Source organism: Pan paniscus, chromosome 1 (genome assembly GCF_029289425.2).
Source record: "Pan paniscus chromosome 1, NHGRI_mPanPan1-v2.0_pri, whole genome shotgun sequence".
Taxonomy (NCBI): Eukaryota; Metazoa; Chordata; class Mammalia; order Primates; family Hominidae; genus Pan; species Pan paniscus.
In genome coordinates, this window is record NC_073249.2 from 143746489 (window position 1) to 143767519 (window position 21031).

Sequence of the window (21031 nt, forward strand, 5' to 3'; positions counted from 1 at the left end):
TTAGGTATATCTCCTAATGCTATCCCTCCCCCGTCCCCCTACCCCACAACAGTCCCTGACGTGTGATGTTCCCCTTCCTGTGTCCATGTGTTCTCATTGTTCAATTCCCATCTATGAGTGAGAACATGTGGTGTTTGGTTTTTTGTCCTTGCAGTAGTTTGCTGAGAATGATGGTTTCCAGTTTCGTCCATGTCCCTACAAAGGACATGAACTCATCATTTTTTATGGCTGCATAGTATTCCATGGTATATATGTGCCACATTTTCTTAATCCAGTCTATTGTTGTTGGACATTTGGGTTGGTTCCAAGTCTTTGCTATTGTGAATAGTGCCGCAATAAACATGTGTGCATGTGTCTTTATAGCAGCATGATTTATAATCCTTTGGGTATATACCCAGTAATGGGATGGTTGGGTCAAATGGTATTTCTAGTTCTAGATCCCTGAGGAATCGCCACACTGACTTCCACAATGGTTGAACTAGTTTACAGTCCCACCAACAGTGTAAAAGTGTTCCTATTTCTCCACATCCTCTCCAGCACCTGTTTTTTACTGACTTTTTAATGATCGCCATTCTAACTGGTGTGAGATGGTATCTCATTGTGGTTTTGATTTGCATTTCTCTGATGGCCAGTGATGATGGGCATTTTTTCATGTGTTTTTTGGCTGCATAAATGTCTTCTTTTGAGAAGTGTCTGTTCATGTCCTTCTCCCACTGTTTGATGGGGTGGTTTGTCTTTTTCTTGTAAATTTGTTTGAGTTCATTGTAGATTCTGGATATTAGCCCTTTGTCCGATGAGTAGGTTGCAAAAATTTTCTCCCAGTTTATAGGTTGCCTGTTCACTCTGCTGGTAGTTTCTTTTGCTGTGCAGAAGCTCTTTAGTTTAATTAGATCCCATTTGTTGATTTTGGCTTTTGTTACCATTGCTTTTGGTGTTTTAGACATGAAGTCCTTGCCCATGCCTATGTCCTGAATGGTATTGCCTAGGTTACCTTCTAGGGTTTTTATGGTTTTAGGTCTAACATGTAAGTCTTTAATCCATCTTGAATTGATTTTTGTATAAGGTGTTAGGAAAGGATCCAGTTTCAGCTTTCTACATATGGCTAGCCAGTTTTCCAAGCACCATTTATTAAATAGGGAATCCTTTCCCCATTGCTTGTTTTTCTCAGGTTTGTCAAAGATCAGATGGTTGTACATATGCGGCATTATTTCTGAGGGCTCTGTTCTGTTCCATTGATCTATATCTCTGTTTTGGTACCAGTACCATGCTGTTTTGGTTACTGCAGCCTTGTAGTATAGTTTGAAGTCAGGTAGCATGATGCCTCCAGCTTTGTTCTTTTGGCTCAGGATTGACTTGGCGATGTGGGCTCTTTTTTGGTTCCATATGAACTTTAAAGTAGTTTTTTCCAATTCTGTGAAGAAAGTCATTGGTAGCTTGATGGGGATGGCATTGAATCTGTAAATTACCTTGGGCAGTATGGCCATTTTCACGTTATTAATTCTTCCTACCCATGAGCCTGGAATTTTCTTCCATTTGTTTGTATCCTCTTTTATTTCCTTGAGCAGTGGTTTGTAGTTCTCCTTGAAGAGGTCCTTCACATCCCTTGTTAGTTGGATTCCTAGGTATTTTATTCTCTTTGAAGCAATTGTAAATGGGAGTTCACTCATGATTTGACTCTCTGTTTGTCTGTTATTGGTGTATAAGAATGCTTGTGATTTTTGCACATTGATTTTGTATCCTGAGACTTTGCTGAATTTGCTTATCAGCTTAAGGAGATTTTGGGCTGAGACAATGGGGTCTGCTAGATATACAATCATGTCATCTGCAAACAGGGACAATTTGACTTCCTCTTTTCCTAATTGAATATCCTTTATTTCCTTCTCCTGCCTGATTGCCCTGGCCAGAACTTCCAACACTATGTTGAATAGGAGTGGTGAGAGAGGGCATCCCTGTCTTGTGCCAGTTTTCAAAGGGAATGCTTCCAGTTTTTGCCCATTCAGTATGATATTGGCTGTGGGTTTGTCATAGATAGCTCTTATTATTTTGAGATACGTCCCATCAATACTTAATTTATTGAGAGTTTTTAGCATGAAGGGTTGTTGAATTTTGTCAAAGGCCTTTTCTGCATCTATTGAGAAAATCATGTGGTTTTTGTCTTTGGTTCTGTTTATATGCTGGATTACATTTATTGATTTGCATACGTTGAATCAGACTTGCATCCCAGGGATGAAGCCCACTTGATCATGGTGGATAAACTTTTTGATGTGCTGCTGGATTCGGTTTGCCAGTATTTTATTAACGATTTTTGCATCAATGTTCATCAAGGATATTGGTCTAAAATTCTCTTTTTTTGTTGTGTCCCTGCCAGGCTTTGGTATCAGGATGATGCTGGCCTCATAAAATGAGTTAGGGAGGATTCCCTCTTTTTCTATTGATTGGAATAGTTTCAGAAGGAATGGTACCAGCTCCTCCTTGTACCTCTGGTAGAATTCAGCTGTGAATCCATCTGGTCCTGGACTTTTTTTGGTTGGTAAGCTATTGATTATTGCCACAATTTCAGAGCCTGTTATTGGTCTATTCAGAGATTCAACTTCTTCCTGGTTTAGTCTTGGGAAGCTGTATGTGTCGAGGAATTTATCCATTTCTTCTAGATTTTCTAGTTTATTTGCATAGAGGTGTTTGTAGTATTCTCTGATGATAGTTTGTATTTCTGTGGGATTGGTGGTGATATCCTCTTTATCAGTTTTTATTGTGTCTATTTGATTCTTCTCTCTTTTCTTCTTTATTACTCTTGCTAGCGCTCTATCAATTTTGTTGATCTTTTCAAAAGCCAGCTCCTAGATTCATTAATTTTTGAAGGGTTTTTTGTGTCTCTATTTCCTTCAGTTCTGCTCTGATTTTAGTTATTTCTTGCCTTCTGCTAGCTTTTGAATGTGTTTGCTCTTGCTTTTCTAGTTCTTTTAATTGTGATGTTAGGGTGTCAATTTTGGATCTTTCCTGCTTTCTCTTGTGGGCATTTAGTGCTATAAATTTCCCTCTACACACTGCTTTGAATGTGTCCCAGAGATTCTGGTATGTTGTGTCTTTGTTCTCGTTGGTTTCAAACAACATCTTTATTTCTGCCTTCATTTTGTTACGTACCCAGTAGTCATTCAGGAGCAGATTGTTCAGTTTCCATGTAGTTGAGCGGTTTTGAGTGAGTTTCTTAATCCTGAGTTCTAGTTTCATTGCACTGTGGTCTGAGAGACAGTTTGTTATAACTTCTGTTCTTTTACATTTGCTGAGGAGTGCTTTACTTCCAAGTATGTGGTCAGTTTTGGAATAGGTGTGGTGTGGTACTGAAAAAAATGTATATCCTCTTTATTTGGGGTGGAGAGTTCTATAGATGTCTATTAGGTCCGCTTGGTGCAGAGCTGAGTTCAATTCCTGGGTATCCTTGTTAAGTTTCAGTCTCGTTGATCTGTCTAATGTTGACAGTGGGGTGTTAAAGTCTCCCATTATTAATGTGTGGGAGTCTAAGTCTCTTTGTAGGTCACTAAGGACTTGCTTTGTGAATCTGGGTGCTCCTGTATTGGGTGCATATATATTTAGGATAGTTAGCTGTTCTTGTTGAATTGATCCCTTTACCATTATGTAATGGCCTTCTTTGTCTCTTTTGATCTTTGTTGGTTTAAAGTCTGTTTTATCTGAGACTAGGATTGCAACCCTTTCCTTTCTTTGTTTTCCATTTGCTTGGTAGATCTTCCTCCATCCCTTTATTTTGAGCCTATGTGTGTCTCTGCACGTAAGATGGGTTTTCTGAATACAGCACACTGATGGGTCTTGACTCTTTATCCAATTTGCCAGTCTGTGTCTTTTAATTTGAGCATTTAACCCATTTACATTTAAAGTTAATATTTTTATGTGTGAATTTGATCCTGTCATTATGATGTTAGCTGGTTATTTTGCTTGTTAGTTGGTGCAGTTTCTTCCTAGCCTTGATGGTCTTTACATTTTGGCATGTTTTTGCAGTGGCTGGTACCGTTTGTTCCTTTCCGTGTTTAGCGCTTCCTTCAGGAGCTCTTTTAGGGCAGGCCTGGTGGTGACAAAATCTCTCAGCATTTGCTTGTCTGTAAAGTATTTTATTTCTCCTTCACTTATGAAGCTTAGTTTGGCTGGATATGAGATTCTGGGTTGACAATTCTTTTCTTTAAGAATGTTGAATATTGATCCCCACTCTCTTCTGGCTTGTAGAGTTTCTGCTGAGAGATCCGCTGTTAGTCTGACGTGCTTCCCTTTGAGGGTAACCCGACCTTTCTCTCTGGCTGCCCTTAACATTTGTTCCTTCATTTCAACTTTGGTGAATCTGATAATTAGGTGTCTTGGAGTTGCTATTCTCAAGGAGTATCTTTGTGGTGCTCTCTGTATTTCCTGAATCTGAATGTTGGCCTGCCTTGCCAGATTGGGAAAGTTCTCCTGGATAATATCCTGCAGAGTGTTTTCCAACTTGGTTCCATTCTCCCCATCACTTTCAGGTACACCAGTCAGACGTAGATTTGGTCTTTTCACATAGTCCCATATTTCTTGGAGGCTTTGCTCATTTCTTTTTATTCTTTTTTCTCTAAACTTCCCTTCTCTCTTCATTTCATTCATTTCATCTTCCATCACTGATACCCATTCTTCCAGTTGATCACATTGGCTCCTGAGGCTTTTGCATTCTTCACGTAGTTCTCAAGCCTTGGCTTTCAGCTCCTTCAAGTCCTTTAAGGACTTCTCTGCATTGGTTATTCTAGTTATCCATTCGTCTAATATTTTTTCAAAGTTTTTAACTTCTTTGCCATTGGTTTGAATTTCCTCCTGTAGCTCGGAGTTGTTTGATCATCTGAAGCCTTCTTCTCTCAACTCGTCAAAGTCATTCTCCATCCAGCTTTGTTCCGTTGCTGGTGAGGAGCTGCGTTCCTTGGGAGGAGGAGAGGTGCTCTGCTTTTTAGAGTTTCCAGTTTTTCTGCTCTGTTTTTTCCCCATCTTTGTGGTTTTATCTACTTTTGGTCTTTGATGATGGTGACGTACAGATGGGTTTTTGGTGTGGATGTCCTTTCTGTTTGTTAGTTTTCCTTCTAACAGACAGGACCCTCAGATGCAGGTCTGTTGGAGTTTGCTAGTGGTCACTCCAGACCCTGTTTTCCTGGGTATCAGCAGCGGTGACTGTAGAACAGCAGTGGCTGTAGACCAGCGGATATTGGTGACCCGCAAATGCTGCTGTCTGATCGTTCCTCTGGAGGTTTTGTCTCAGAGGAGTACCCGGCCGTGTGAGGTGTCAGTCTGCCCCTACTTGGGGGTGCCTCCCAGTTAGGCTGCTCGGGGGTCAGGGACCCACTTGAGGAGGCAGTCTGCCCGTTCTCATATCTCCAGCTGCGTGCTGGGAGAAACACTACTCTCTTCAAAGCTGTCAGACAGGGACATTTAAGTCTGCAGAGGTTACTGCTGTCTTTTTGTTCGTCTGTGCCCTGCCCCCAGAGGTGGAGCCTACAAAGGCAGGCAGGCTTCCTTGAGCTGTGGTGGGCTGCACCCAGTTAGAGCTTCCCAGCTGCTTTGTTTACCTAATCAAGCCTGGGCAATGGCAGGTGCCCCTCCCCCAGCCTTGCTGCCCACTTGCAGTTTGATCTCAGACTGCTGTGCTAGCAATCAGCGAGACTCCGTGGGTGTAGGACCCTCCGAGCCAGATGTGGGATATAATCTCCTGGTGTGCCGTTTTTTAAGCCCATTGGAAAAGGGCAGTATTAGGGTGGGAGTGACCCGATTTTCCAGTTGCCATCTGTCACCCCTTTCTTTGACTAGGAAAGGGAACTCCCTTACCCCTTGTGCTTCCCGAGTTAGGCAATGCCTCGCCCTGCTTCAGCTCACGCACGGTGCACTGCACCCACTGTCCTGCACCCACTGTCTGGCACTCCCTAGTGAGATGAACCCGGTACCTCAGATGGAAATGCAGAAATCACCCATCTTCTGTGTCACTCACGCTGGGAGCTGTAGACCGGAGCTGCTTCTATTCGGCCATCTTGGCTCCACCGTATCCTTGTTTTAATTGAAGAAAACTGTATAATATCAATATTGGAGTGGTTAAATACTGCTTTACTCATTATATTGATATTATACATTCATTAGAGGGTGACTTAATTAGCCAGGTGTGGTGGTGCATGACTGTAGTAGCTGTTCCTTGGGAGGCTGAGGTGGGAAGATGGCTTGAGGCAAGGAGTTCAAAACCAGCCTGGACAGCATAGCAAGACCCCATCCATAAAAAAAAATCAGACTGACAAACTTAAAAAATAAAACATAGACTAGGATCTCATTAACAAATTAACATTATATATATATAACAGATGTGAAATAAACTACCAAAAAGATTCTCTTCTACATCTTATGTCACCAGGGAAATGTGAGTTAAAACAACGAGATACCACTACCTACCAATTAGAGTGGTCAAACTCCAGAACATGCTGTGGAAAATGTGGAGCACCAAGAAATTTTATCCATTGCTCATGGGGATGCAAAATGGTACAGCCACTTACCAAACTAAGCATACCTTGACCATACTCTCCAGCAATCACACTCCTTGGTGTTTACCCTAATAAACTGAAAATTTATGTCCACACAAAAACTGGCACACAAACATTTATAGCAGCTTTATTCACACTTGCCAAAACATACAACAACCAAGATGTCCTTCAGTAGGTGAATGGATAAACTTGGTACATCAGGACAGTGTTATTCAGTGCTAAAAAAAGAAAGAAAGAAGCCATCAAGCCATGAAAACACCTAGAGGAAACTTAAATGCACATTACTAAGTAAAAGAAGCCAATCTGAAAGGATATATACTATATGACTACAACTATTAGACATGCTGGAAAAGACAAAAGATGGAGACAGTAAAATAATTGATTGGTAGTTGCCAGGGTTAGGGGGAGAGAGGGATCAATAGGCAGAACACAAAGGATATTTGTGGAGGTGAAACTACTCTGTGATATTACAATGGTGGTACATGTCATTATATATGTGTCCAAACCCACAGAATGTACATCACCGAGAGTGAACCCCAGCGTAAAGTAGGAAATGTGGGTAATTATGATGTCTCAATATAGGTTTATCAACTGTAACAAAAGTGTCACTCTGGTGAGGACTGTTGATAATGGGGGAGGCTGAGCATGTGGGGCAGCAGGGGCTACAAGGGAACTCTTGGTATTTTCTGTTCAATTTTCCTATAAAACTAAAACTTCTCTAAAAAATAAAGTCTATTCAAAATTATATATATAATGTATTTTTCTCTTTATAAACAGACACTGTAAGAAACATCAAAACTATTTGTAATAGCGCATACAGTTAGGCAGGAGAGGTTTGACAAAGTAGAGAAGGGTAAAAGTGGAATTTTTAATTGATTTTAAATTGTTTGAATTCTTAAAATGATATTCATTTATAGTGTTGATACATTTCAAAAATAAGAAATTTAGGGCAAAGGAAAAATAAAGTAGAAAAAGTACAATGAAATCAAGAGTAACATTAATGCACAAGACATGCATATAGAATTCTCTACATTTTCTAACTGTGAGTCATAAAATGGACTCTGATCTTTTCTGCCAACAATGACCAGTTAAATCATGGTGTTAACATGATAGAAAACAAACAAATTATTCAGGAGGTTACACATTATTCCTGGCATGAGTACATAAATAAAAAAATCTATTCTGTGTCTCTATTGAGTGATGTTTGGGCAGCAACTTTAATGCTATCTTTATGGCAACTCAATGCATTTCATTGAGGTTTTTCTTTGTAAATGTTCATGTAGACTGCCAAAGTGCAGCTTGATAATACCTGTCTTGTAGGTCTTGAAGTTTTCTAGGTAGGAACTGGCAATGGGCCACAAAACAATGTGATCATAAAACATGGCTCTGCTATGGTCTTGTTTATTCCAAAAGCCATATTTAGAGTGTCCTAAACTAAGCTACTATTTTTTATTCTGCAAAAATAGATTCTTTGGTCAAATATTTCAGAAAATTTATATCAAGCCAAGTTAGATGTGTTTCTTTGCCTTTGGGACTTCTTAGAGCCTTTAATATGCAAATATGCATTGTAAATCTTTAAGAGTGGGACAGAAAATATTGTGTTTGTCAAGCAAAATTAAGTCTGGGAGCCTATTTTTGAATGAGTGTCTCCAGGGCTTTGATTCCATAGAGCACGCGTCTGGTAAGCAGTATGGCCAGATGGCTCCTCCTTTTAGGTGAGTCTCTACAAATAGGGTTTTGTTATTGTGGCTCTTTTCTTTCAATGAGGATATTGATAGGCCTTCTTGTGATCCCAGATTTTATTTGTAGGTCATTATCGTATTTCCTATTTTTGCTGAATTTGATTTTTCTTTACCAATTTCTCTACCACTTTGGAAATGCATCAAGAACAGTTTTTGTTACCTCAGTACCTAATAATGCCAGTGCCTAGCTCAGTATTTATTAACTATTTTTGAAAGAAAAACTAAACATAACATTTTCACAGGAAGATTATAAATCCATGGAGCATTACAGATAGTTCTAAGGTATTTTAAATATTCCAAGGCTATGCGGAAAGTTAAATGACATCTCTGTTGCTGAAATTATACCAACCCAACATGTTAATAATCATGCTGATCAGTAACTGTGGTTTGGTAGTTGTAGATGTCTTTATAGTAGTTGGAAAACAAATTAATAGACATTGTTTAATAATTTTTTTCGAATTTTTAGTTAGAAAAAATGAAAATACTTCTGATTGAGAAAAAAATGTTGAAAAATGTATTCAGCTCCTTTACAGAGAGGAAAACTAAGGCTAATGTGGTAAAAGAGACTTGCCTAATATCACACAAACCCTTTAGAGCACAGTAAGTATTAAAACTCATACTTAATCACTTCCATGCAGTAGGTTTTCTCTTTTCTAGACTCTCCCTTTTGCAAGTTTAATGGTAACATTTCTCTTTCTCCTTGTCTTATCTCCTTTCTTTTATTTACATAGCATGTGACATTCTCTTGCATGTTTCAAGTATTTTTGCCATCTCAGGACTGAGAGGCCCTGGCAAACTGGCAGTTGGGTAAGCTGCATTTCCCCTCCTTAATTGATGGGAAGCACTGCCTTTGACAGAGCTGATTCACAGTGACGGGGCTGACTGGCTGAAAACTGGTAGGAGGACTTTGCAACAGCTCTGGGCCAAACCGAGTCCGCAGGCCATATGTCTGGCTCCTCCGTCATAAACAGACGACCAAGTGTGCACACTCCCAGGTGTAATGTCACTGGGACCTTATTTGCAAACATATAAACGAATGACATTCAATTATGTTCAGAGGCAATGTTGTCAAAACCACCAAGGAAGCAATTTACTGCTCTTGCACAGTATGTGACTCACAGTGCATTAGCAAGTTTTCATTGCTTAGTTTGTTCAATATGTTTCTGAAGCAGTTCTTTTGCAGCCTGTTGTGTAACCATGATACACACACTTATATAGCATACACAGATAGGATTAAATTAAGGGTTGTTACAGAATTACCTCAAGTGAAAAAAATGTATAATAAAATCAGCTAATTTCTTTGTAGACATTGGCCAATTAAAGGGAGAAAAGCATAGTTTCTACAACTAGTGGAATAAAGTTATTAGTTGATACCAATGGATATTAGCAGAAAATTGATGAAAGGTTTTAAATTTTTGGCTCTATGGGATTCCATTTTTGCTAAATGATATAATATTCTCATGGTAGGAAAAAAGTTCTCTGATTTACATAAAATGCGGGTATAGCAAAAGCAATGGTATTTTAACTTAACAACAGCCCTCAAAACACCCTTATAATGTTCTTGGAACAAATGCTGTAAAAGCTGAAAGGGTTCATTCCTAGGTGTTCCTATTGGCACTATTACTAGTGCTAATAGAAAGCACCCAGAAAACTGAATCAGGGAGATAAACTATACCTTCACACAATACATAACAACAGTAATAATCATAGTACTTTGCATTGGCATTATGTTTTACAGTGTACATAAACATGAAGTATGCCCTTGAACTTGAGTATTACATAAAACACAGATGGAGTGGGCAGCTTCAAAGGAAGTATCATCATTATTTATCACTTTTGTCTTTCTCATTTCCAAGGTTAGAAAACTGAGATTTAGCGAAGTTATATGACTTATCCAAGGCTATATCTCAATACTATTAGAATCAAAAGTAGATGTGGCTGAGTCTTCTGAATTCTAGGGCAAAGTGTTTTCTCACAAGTAATACTGTCTCAACTGTCAAGAGTACAGGTCTACCTTATAACTGAAACTATCGTAGGTATCAGAAGAGGGACTATATCAGGAGGGCAGGTGGAGGAGCTCCATCATGATGGTCCTAAACCTTGAAAGATGGGTAATGCTTAACTAATACAAGAAAAAAATGAAAGAAATTCTGAGCAAGGCAACACCTTGGATAACGATTAGGAAATTAACATTTGTTGACTGATTTAATAAGTATTAAGCACTCATAAGCACCAGGTAGTGTTCTAGGTACTGCGATTTGGCATTGAGCAAGAGACACCATCTTAGTCTTACAGAATCTATGCTATAAGTGGAATATGGACCCTTAGGAATGAATAATAAAATTTAAAAATTATTTTACCTTCTGTTAAGAAAATAGAGTAAATGGGTTGAAAGTGGTAGAGGGAAGGAGTATTTCAGGCCAAGTCGTCAGAGAAGGACACTCTTAAAGATGACCTTGGAGGAGACACCTGAATGATAAGGAATGTTATCATGCAAATGTCCACGGAAGCATTTTCTGGTGGATGAGACCAGTGATGCAACCTGGGAACAAATTTCTTTCTAAGTGTGATAAGAAGACTTTAAGAGGTTCTATGTACTTTTTGAAAAGATCATTATTCCTGCTTTCTTTCACAAGTCCAAAAGAGGTCATGAATGGAAACAGGAAGAGCAGGATTTTTTGGTAGTTCATGATATGTAGGAGAGGTTTACTCAGAGGGAGAAAGGGTGAAGTGAGAGATCAAAGCAAAATCCTAAATTTTTGGCTTGAGTACTTGAACAGATGAGATGAAGAAGGGTATGAACATAAGTAGGTTGTGATGCTGGCCCTAGTTACTAAAAGGGTGTGTATGTTTATGAAGTAGAAAACAACAGCTGGCTCCATCAGGGCTGTGAGTTTAATGCAGTTGGACTCCTCAGAATGGGCCGTGATGAGGCACGGTATAGAACTGAGAAGAAGGGGATCTGCAACTCAGCCACACCTTCTAAACCAACACCCCAATCTCATTTTCATTGTCTGTAAAATGAGGGGTTAGGTCACGTTGATAAAATTTAGCTAATTGTAAGCTCTGAACACCTTTTAAGAACCTGATCATTACTAACAATTCTCCAGAAAACGAAATTGAACATATGTTTAAAATTCCCATGCAACACAGAGACTTAAGAACTTCTTGGCTTGAATATTATCAAGGATTACTCCAGTTCGAAGTGTTTGATTCTATACAATATCAAAATAAGTCCCAAATTATAGTGATCTAACAAAACCATATGTGACCATTGCAGTGTGGCAGAGAGTTTTGCTGCAAGTTTGCCCACATATGTGAACTGATGAAGACCCTCATCTTGTAGCTGCAACATCAGGAATATTCAGCCTCTTTCTTCATTGCATAGTGAGAGAGAGAACCAAAAACCACATAGAGAGTTTTCACTGCTTCTGACTGGAAGTGGCATGCATTCCTTTGAATTTTATATTATTGGCCAGATCTTATCACCTGGCACTTGTCCCCTAACTGCAAATGGGATAGAAAATAGAAAAGAGTGTATTTGGTAGACATTATATATTCTCTTTCACATACGCTTTCTCCTTACACAGATATTTTCATAGCTCAACCAGAAACTTTTGGTTAAATAAGCATAGACTTGTCTAAATAATGGAATACTATGAAGCTGTCATAGGTTTGTAAAGATTGCTAAGGCATAAAAGTCTATTTTAAAAAAGTACAAAGTAGTGTGGATAGTCTGCTGCCACTCATGTAAGAAAGAAGGAAAATGAGAATTTATGTTTGTATTTGTTTGCATTTGGATAGAAAATCTCCAGAGGATAAGCTTAAAAGTGAGTAGTGATGGTGATGGGCCTCTTGGATGGGAAAGATGAGAGAGTGAGAGCAAAACTTTTCATAGTGTATGGTCTCATATTATTTTGATTTTTATATGAACATTCTCAGTAATGGAAGGCATCAAAATATCAGTGGCTAATTCCAAAGCTCCTGCTATTACAGAATGACAGCATCCGATGGAGGAGGATGTTCATGTATCACCAAACAGCTCAGGCATGGCTTCATTACAGTGTAACATGCATCATGTCATGTGTTATTGCTTACTTAACAAACCTCACTCTATCCCACGGATTAATCAAGATAAAGTAGCTAAATATTGCCTGTCTACAGATGAGGTTTCCATTTGTCAAGAGGAGATATAAAACTACATAAGGAATTGGTAGATTTTCTCTTCATCCACTCTTAGTGCTAATATAAGAACTTAAAGGGGATTTTTTGGCCGTAATTCGATATGACATTAATGTTAGAAAATTATTCACCTAAATGAACAAAAAGTTTTCCAAAGTAAAAAAATTATCTTGATAATGTAAATTTATATGCTATTCAAACTTGAAATGCATGAAACAATTTTTATGGTAGTATACTTTATTATGAATTGTTTATAATTTTTGAAGCAAAAACAATGTGAAATCATAGTAAATAGTATAAGATTTGGAACTAGACAGATATAAATTCAAATCCTACCTCTACTAATTGTTTTCCTGTGGGCTTCTTGCTTAATCTTTTGGAGTTTCCATTTCTCCATCTGTAAAGTGAGGATAACAAAATACTTGTATGAGGTTGTGAAAACTGAAATTAGATGTTTAAAACACTTAATACAACATCTGACATAATAAAGCATGCACCATAGATGTTTGCTATTATTAATATTACACATTGGCCAATTAATCACAACATTTACGAATGAGGTAGATATTATTTCTTTTTCCCAAAGATATGGTGAGATTTTCTGGGCAGATAAGAGGTTCCTTTCATGATTTCTCATAATATATGAAGTTAGAAGGAGTTTCAAGATATGTGAAAACATGCTGAGACAGCATGGACTAGTCAAAAAAATCTCTGACATCTGGAACTGCCATTTTGGAAACATGAGCTGTTGTTTAGAGTAAAGATAATATTTGGAAATATACCTATCATATTGTAAGCACTTGCTAAATGAAAGTTTTTACTAGCATTTTATGGCAAAATGAGAAGATATATAACTGAGACCAGTAAGTTAAGCCATAATCCTAAAAAAAAAAAAATCTGTCATTTAGTAAATGGTTCACATTTGGAGAAGTTTAGTAGGGAGTTAAAATGTTTGAATAATTTGCTATTATAGTTAAATTTTTACCATATTATTAGACTTCAGTGTTTTGTTTTCTGAAATCTTTCCTCAAAGTTGTAGGCTTTATATAATCTTAAACATGTTTCTTCTTTATTTTTAAGCCCAGTGTATCTCAAGGAGAAATTAATTTGTATGTTTCTGATTCTTTTATAGTTAACTAATTCAAAAGTTATTTTGTAAGAATTCTTTGATGTCCAGAAAGCCTTATCGTTTTCTTATAATATATTCAAGGTTTTTTTCCTTTGGAAAATGGAAATCATGTCTTGCTTAAAGTAAATAAACTCAAACACCCAATTTTGGAGGACTATATCAAATCATATTCTCTCTCTCTCAATTTCTGGTAGTATCTTGGCTTACAGAAATGACCATTCTTGTTCAGGAAAGAATTGGATAGTTTAGCCTTTTTCGAGTTAGTTCAATTCAGTAAACATTTTTTGTTACCTCTGATATATGAAGAAATATGCACGTTTCCATGGGTGATAGCAATAAAAACGATACAGAAAAATAATATACAGTGCATATCCTCAAGGAGTTTATATTCTAGAGGTAGAGATAGATACATATTAAAGAAATTATAATATTTGACTGAATAAAATATCCAAAAGAGGTAAAAGCAAAATTTTATCTGAATAGTGGAAGAAGAATTATGAATTCAATTTGAGGAACTAAGGAAGGATTTTCATAAAATATATGGAATTCAAGGCAGCCTTATTAGAATTTCAAGGATTATTAGAATTTCAATGAGTGAAGTAGTTGGAGGAGGGTGTCGCTCTCTCAACAAAACCACTTGGGCATAACATAGTAACTTCATAACTCTATTGCTTGTGAAGCCACAAGTTACAGTACTTTGAATGCCAAGCTAAGAGTTCATGTTTTATTTTCTAAGTAATAGAGGAGCCATTTGAATGTCCTTGAGGAGAACACGTAATGCAAATGCAATTTGGGCTTTAGAAAGATTATGCTGATGGAACCGTGAAGGATGAATAAGAGAGGAGGAAATCAAAAGGTTTGGAAACCAAGGCTGTGACTACTTCAGTTCAATCAAGGGTTAATGAAGAAATAAACTATGGTAGGAGAAAAGTTACAAAACAAAGAAAGGTAGCCAACTATGATTTCTGGATTTTTACTTAAGATGAATGTGAGTTAGAATACAGACTGAGCTGGCTATAACAAGGAGACCTAAAACTAGAGCAAGTCAAACAAGAGATAATTTTATTTTTTTCTTATATAATAGACCAGAGGTAGGGGCATGGCCAGGGTGGAGAAATTACTCTGCCTCATAAGATCATGCATGGTGCTATTGAAAGAGGAAAATTGTCTCTCAACCACTCTCATTCTGGTCTTTAGAAAGGGGGATGAGGAAGTCAAAAGCAAGAAACTTCCTTTTAGAAAAGTGACCCTAGAATTGTATGCACTGCATGCATTCACATTCCATTCATTGTAAGACTCCAAGAGAATTTTTGATTGAGTCTAAAACTTGCTTGTTCAGAGCCCAGAGGTTTTTTCTCAACATTTTGTACTTACACTGTGAGTGGTATTTGAAATTAATTTGGGTAATATAGAGAAGTAGGTTATAGAAAGTGGGTTATAGATCCCATGAATGCGAGGATAAGTAGGAGCCAAATGAATGGGAGGAGGAGAGAAGGCCCAAGTGAGGCTGTTTCTTTACCTTGGCTTGAAGCCAGTAGACTGGCCTTGACACGGAGGCTCTGGAACTGAACGTCTTGCCACAGATTTGCCAGTGCTGGACTGTACCAGCAGAAGCAGGAGTCCACATGAATCCTACACAAGCACCAGACTCATTTATTACACTTATCGACCCTGGTTTTTAAAATTATGTAAGTATTAGTTTAATGCCTGTTACCTAAATACCTTAAGCTCTATGAGGCCAGGGACTTGGTCTTTTTTGTTCAACATTGAATTCACTTCATATTATCAAAGTGCCTGATATATATTAGGAGCTAGATAAACACAGATATTTTAAATTTATGTTTTAAAAACTTTCAAACCTAGGGAAAATCTGAAACAGTAGTACAATAATTATACATGTTTGCTAAAACTTTTGCTATATTTGCATTTGCATATTTTTCTTTTTCTCTTTTCATCCTGAATCTACTGAGAGTAAGTTGCAAATGTTATGACACTTCCTAAATAATTCAGAAAAGAAGGAAGGAAGAAACAAACAAAGACACACCTGTCTGTTATCCTTTTAATTTCTTTACTTTTCAATTTACCATGTCTTTGTGTTTAATTATCATTCCAAGGATAACTTAAGTAAAATTACTTGGGAAAGTTTTGTTTCATGGATACTTCTAACAAGATAAACTGAAGTCATTTACATGAATGTTATTTCTGAATATTCTACAAAAATAGATTTCATTTCATAATCACTTAAGAAGCTATCATAAATCAAACGTCTTAAAATTAAATTTTATAAGTGTTTAAATGATGCATTTTTCCCAAAGAGTAATTATTAGCTAAATAAAAAGAGAAAGTGCATGCCAAAGCGTGAATAGAGTAAAATTGTAATAAAGCAGCTTTTATTCACTTGAGTTTTAGAAATATTCTTCATTGGCTATTTTTGCTTTACTTTGAGAAATGTTATTTTAAAATTGAGATACTTGTAAATAGAGGTAAGAAAATCATTTTCAGAAGGTTCAGCATATCCTAGAGGATTTCTTTCTGCTAGAAGAATAAGTTATCGACATTTCGATGACATTCATAGACCGCCCTAGAAGTTAAACATCAATAAACTCAAGACAATTCTGTAATTAGACTTTAAGAAGTTGGAAGTGGGATTTAAACCAAGCAAACAAGAGACTTGACAAAGCACAAAACTGATGTTAGGAAAACCTATAGTTGGTATTGCCAAAACACAAGAACACTGTCATTCATAAAGGACCTACTAACTTCCCAGAGACCCAGATCTAGTAAAAGGACAGAGTAGATATAAAAGCTTATGTTTGACTACAAACAAATACCTTTTCTCTAGTTTAATATACAGCCTCCCAAACACCGAGGAGAATACTTAAATAAGAGAACGGGAAATCCTCTGTTGAGAAATCTCATATATTCTGTCCAGAAAATAAATGGAGACATTATATCGTGTATAAATATTCAATATCAGAATGTTGGCCAACAGATTTGTTCATAGAATAGTACAGTGTATATTTGTTTTATTCCCATACAAGGCTTAAAAGTTCCACACATTACTTACAGATACATAAATTACATATATATTTTAGCTTTCTAGTTATTCTATTTTACATTCACAGTAACCTTGCAAAGAAAGTAGTGAAACTTTTAGCATTCCCATTTCAAGGCAAGGTAACTAAGGGACATCAAAATTAAATGATTTATCCAGTGTCATTCAGCTTGTCAGCACTGCTGAACTATATGTAGCCATGTCCCCGGCACACTCTCTGTGTTAAAGATTTTACTGTCTAGGGATTCTGAATGTTCAAGATCTTCTTTGCTATTATTAAAGGAGAGATTAAGCTCAATTAAAAATTACAAAAAAAATCAGCTGTATTGTCATTAGAGGGTTAATCGAAATTTTAATGTTATAGATCATATTAACCTTTTCTAAATAAGAGCACTTTCATCTGAGTTTATCCTTGTCAGACTTGCCCCTTATAACATTAGGCAGACCATGACTCCTCTTCAATCCTAATAGGTGAAGAAGACATCAGGACAGCATGGAAGTGTGTCCACAATTACTCTGGGTTGTCACAAAGATCTTGACTGTTATCTAGGATGACCCTTTTTAGCATTTGAGGGGTCTCTTTAAAAATCAAACGAAATATATGGTCCTCGTTCTCATCAAATAAAACAAAAACAAAGCAAAACTGAAAAGACCAAGAAACAAAAAGGTAAAACAGATACACATGGGATTGTTCATTACCTGTAGATTAAGAAACCCTGGTCTGGGAATATGAGATTGAATCAGTGTACCAGCTTTGGAACATAGTAAGAACTGAAAGACTAATAGATGACAGAATGTTACAGACGAATTCACAATGAGCCATGAAGGAATAGGAGACCAATGGCAAGGATATAGAAGAACCTGGGCCTGAAATATGCTAGTCCTTCAGTAGCATGACTTAGATAAGGATCTGTATCCCTGGACTCCGCATTTTTTTGTGGAGACTATACCTGGACTATTTTATTTGCCTGAACATCTTAAATAAAAATTCAAGGGAAAAGCAGTAAAAGTACATAACACAATAGAGAAATAAATGAAGAAAATTAAAAGTACTTTAGATTTTCCCAACATGAATAAAGAAAACTGTCTATAGAGATATCTAAATTATAAAGAGAAGAAAGACATATTTTTTTATCATGGTTAATGGAGTTATAACTAGAAACAGAGAAAGCTATATATGTGTATTTATTTTTATGGGAATGAACATATGTACTCTCTCTCACACACAAACACGTGTGTATGCATATGTGTGTATGTAAGAGATATACCATTTATCTATCTTCCTAGCTCTCTATATAATTTCTTTGACAATATCATTACTAGTAGATTCAGGTACTATCTCTCAAGGGATGTAGTATAAAATATAGCTTTCTCTGTAGAATGAAAAAAATAGACTAGATATGTGTGAGCAGATTGGTGTATGCAATTTCCAAGTAAACTCCAAGGCAGTAAAATATGAAAGTTTAAAAAAACCAAGTTTCCAAAAATATCATAGAATTTCTGAAATATGTATATATCATAGAGTATATTTCTATGTAATCAATTAGTATAAACATGCCAAAAATATTAGCTATTAATTAAATTGGAGCTATAAAATAAGACTATTCATTTAGAGTTTTACATGGTATCTCTGTAAACATGATTAAAGTTCTAACCCATTGTGAGATGAGGAATAGGCTGCCTAGCAACTGTTTTAACTAGTTCCCCTGAGATTCTCAAGCAAAAAATGGGTGTATGGATGGGAGTATTTATTTTTGTTTTTGTTTCTATATTAAAGCTTCTAGATGATTCCTAACTAGTCACTCTCATTGTTTTTCTTCTTTTCATCATCTGAAAGTAATAATTTTTAAAAATAGGAAAGAAAAAAAGAAGGAAGGAAGGAAGGAGGAAGGGAATGAAGGAAGGAAGGAAGAAAAGAAAGATATATAAGGATCAACATGAGCCATTTCAAGCAATCACTGAAGAATCCAAATATAGTAATGCAAATCAAAGTCAGATGCTTCTGTTTATCAAATACAGGCATATACAGCTTTTTGTGTAATGCTCACAAATCAAATTCAAAGTAATGATACTGGCTTAATAAACTACAGGTTCATTGAAATGAATGGCAGGAAAGGTAGCATTTCTTGACTCAGGATGTAAGGGCAACTTTAAAACTCTATAGCTACTTCATGAAACCACACATTGCCAAGAAGATGTTCTCATAAAGAAAACATGGCAGATTAGGTCATTCTCCTCCTTCCTGACTTCCTGGTTAGGTAAAATCACACTCATAAAACACTCCCAGCACATATTCATAGGATGTCCTAGCATGTTCCACCAGGAGAGGTGAGAGAAAGTGTTTGGTGGTGATTCAAGCAACAGTAAGCTATGTAGAGGGTTTTGAGTGTTTCCTTAGAGAGAGAGAGAGAGAGAGAGAGAGAGAGAGACCTTGTTTTTACTACATAGCTATCATAAAGCCCTTATGAGTTTGAGAGAGAAGAATTAAGAACGGATCTCAGGTTAAATTCCAGAGTTAATGATGTGTTCATGAAGATGTAGGAAGCAAAAATGATTAGTTTAAAAGGTCAGAATCTCAAGCAAAACAAAAGAGGTGGTAGGTCTGGAGTATCACTGATAAGTTATATAAATAAGATGTTTATTAACATACATTACCTATTTATGCAATTATTTTTGTAGCTTTTGACTCCATTCTAAGACTATATTGCTAATAGGGTTTAGTAAACATAGTTTTGCAAACCTACATTATAAAGATGTTTCAACCTCATACATTGGCCTTTACCATCACGTTGAATACAGAAATACTGTTCTCTCTGGAATTTATTCTGAGTCCTGGGTTCATTTACGTTTTATCAGTGACCCAACATGAAACATAACATTTACTTTTTGTTTAGTACTTTCCTGAAGCAGACAGGAGAAAGTCATTGAAATTGCTTCAAATTACCTGAGAAATTGCCATAATTTGCAACTTCACAATGCAAGCCTGGATCTCCCAAGTTAGCTCTGATCTCAATGATGAGTTTAAATGCCAGGATGATATTTTAACTATGCAGAGTCATAGGCATACATGAAACTCCATTAGTTTAGAATCTAATGAAGATTTATGTTGACATATCATTCTATATATTTCAGCATATTATCTACTAAGACATTATAAGAACAAAACCCACCAAAATTCCATTCTTTTTTGAGGTAGCGTGGCTTTTTCTCTTTTAATATTTTTTTACATTTGAGTTCTTCATGTTTCCTGAAGGTAAATGATGCATGAGAAAACTTGGAATATCTTGACTAGCATTTTAAAAGCATATTAAATATTATTTTCAGAACTGAACTATGAAGAGTTGTGCACAACAATTTTTTTGTTGGAAATAAATTCTGATATTTATCCATTTTTCCTTTGATGACCTAGCATACTAATGCTATACAGACTACTTAATTCTTCCCCAAAGTTGTGAAACTCACAATTTCATGAAAAATCAAGGATACAGATACTCTTTGAAGGGGTGATTTATATGTTTAATGGAAGATGGTTATTTTTTACAAGGACTTTGGATTCTTGTGAATGTAGGTTTTACAACTAAGAATATGTTAGATGTTATTTTTTATAAATTTCATGATAGTCCTAAATTTCATTAATGTACAAATAAAATGATTCCATGGTTAATACAGTCCCAGAACTACCAGACACCATGTTATTTAATTGCTATAAATCTTCCAAAAACAACAACAGCAAGAAAAAAGTTAAAATTCCTACCTAACGTGGTGTGTTATTTAAAAGGGTACCATATTCATTGCTTTATTCATCCTAGTTTTCTGCAAGAATTGAGAAAAATCTTTATATAGTTGAAGGTTTTATAATGAGGAAAAAAATCAGTAGCTTGCAAGGAAGCTAAAATAGGTTCAATGTTGCTAAACTGATACAAGTTGTACTCTAAAAATGCAACAATCATTGAGAATATCTAGGACAACCTTCTTTCCCCTTTTTTTTCTTTTAGGGTAGATCCTCTGTTATGGTCTCACTGCTAGGAACTTCTTCACATTATTTCATAGAAATCTTGTGTAGAGCATAGAAAGAGTTGTGACAGGGTTGTTTTGAAATATGTGCTTACTGGAGCCAAACTGCTAAATTTACCAGCCATCTGACATGAGAAAAATCATTTGATTTTTCTGTGCCTTAGTTTCCTCATCTTTCAATGCAGATAATAATACCCATTGCAAAGATTGCTGTGAGTATTAATATACATAAAGAACTACGGTGTCTGTCCACAAAATATCACATGGATTGTGACATGGCATTATAACAAGCATAATGTTGTGTTGGCAAAATATTGTATCAGTTTTATAATTTAGTGCTTTGAGGTCCACCAAATGTAGTTTTTAATTTATTGAA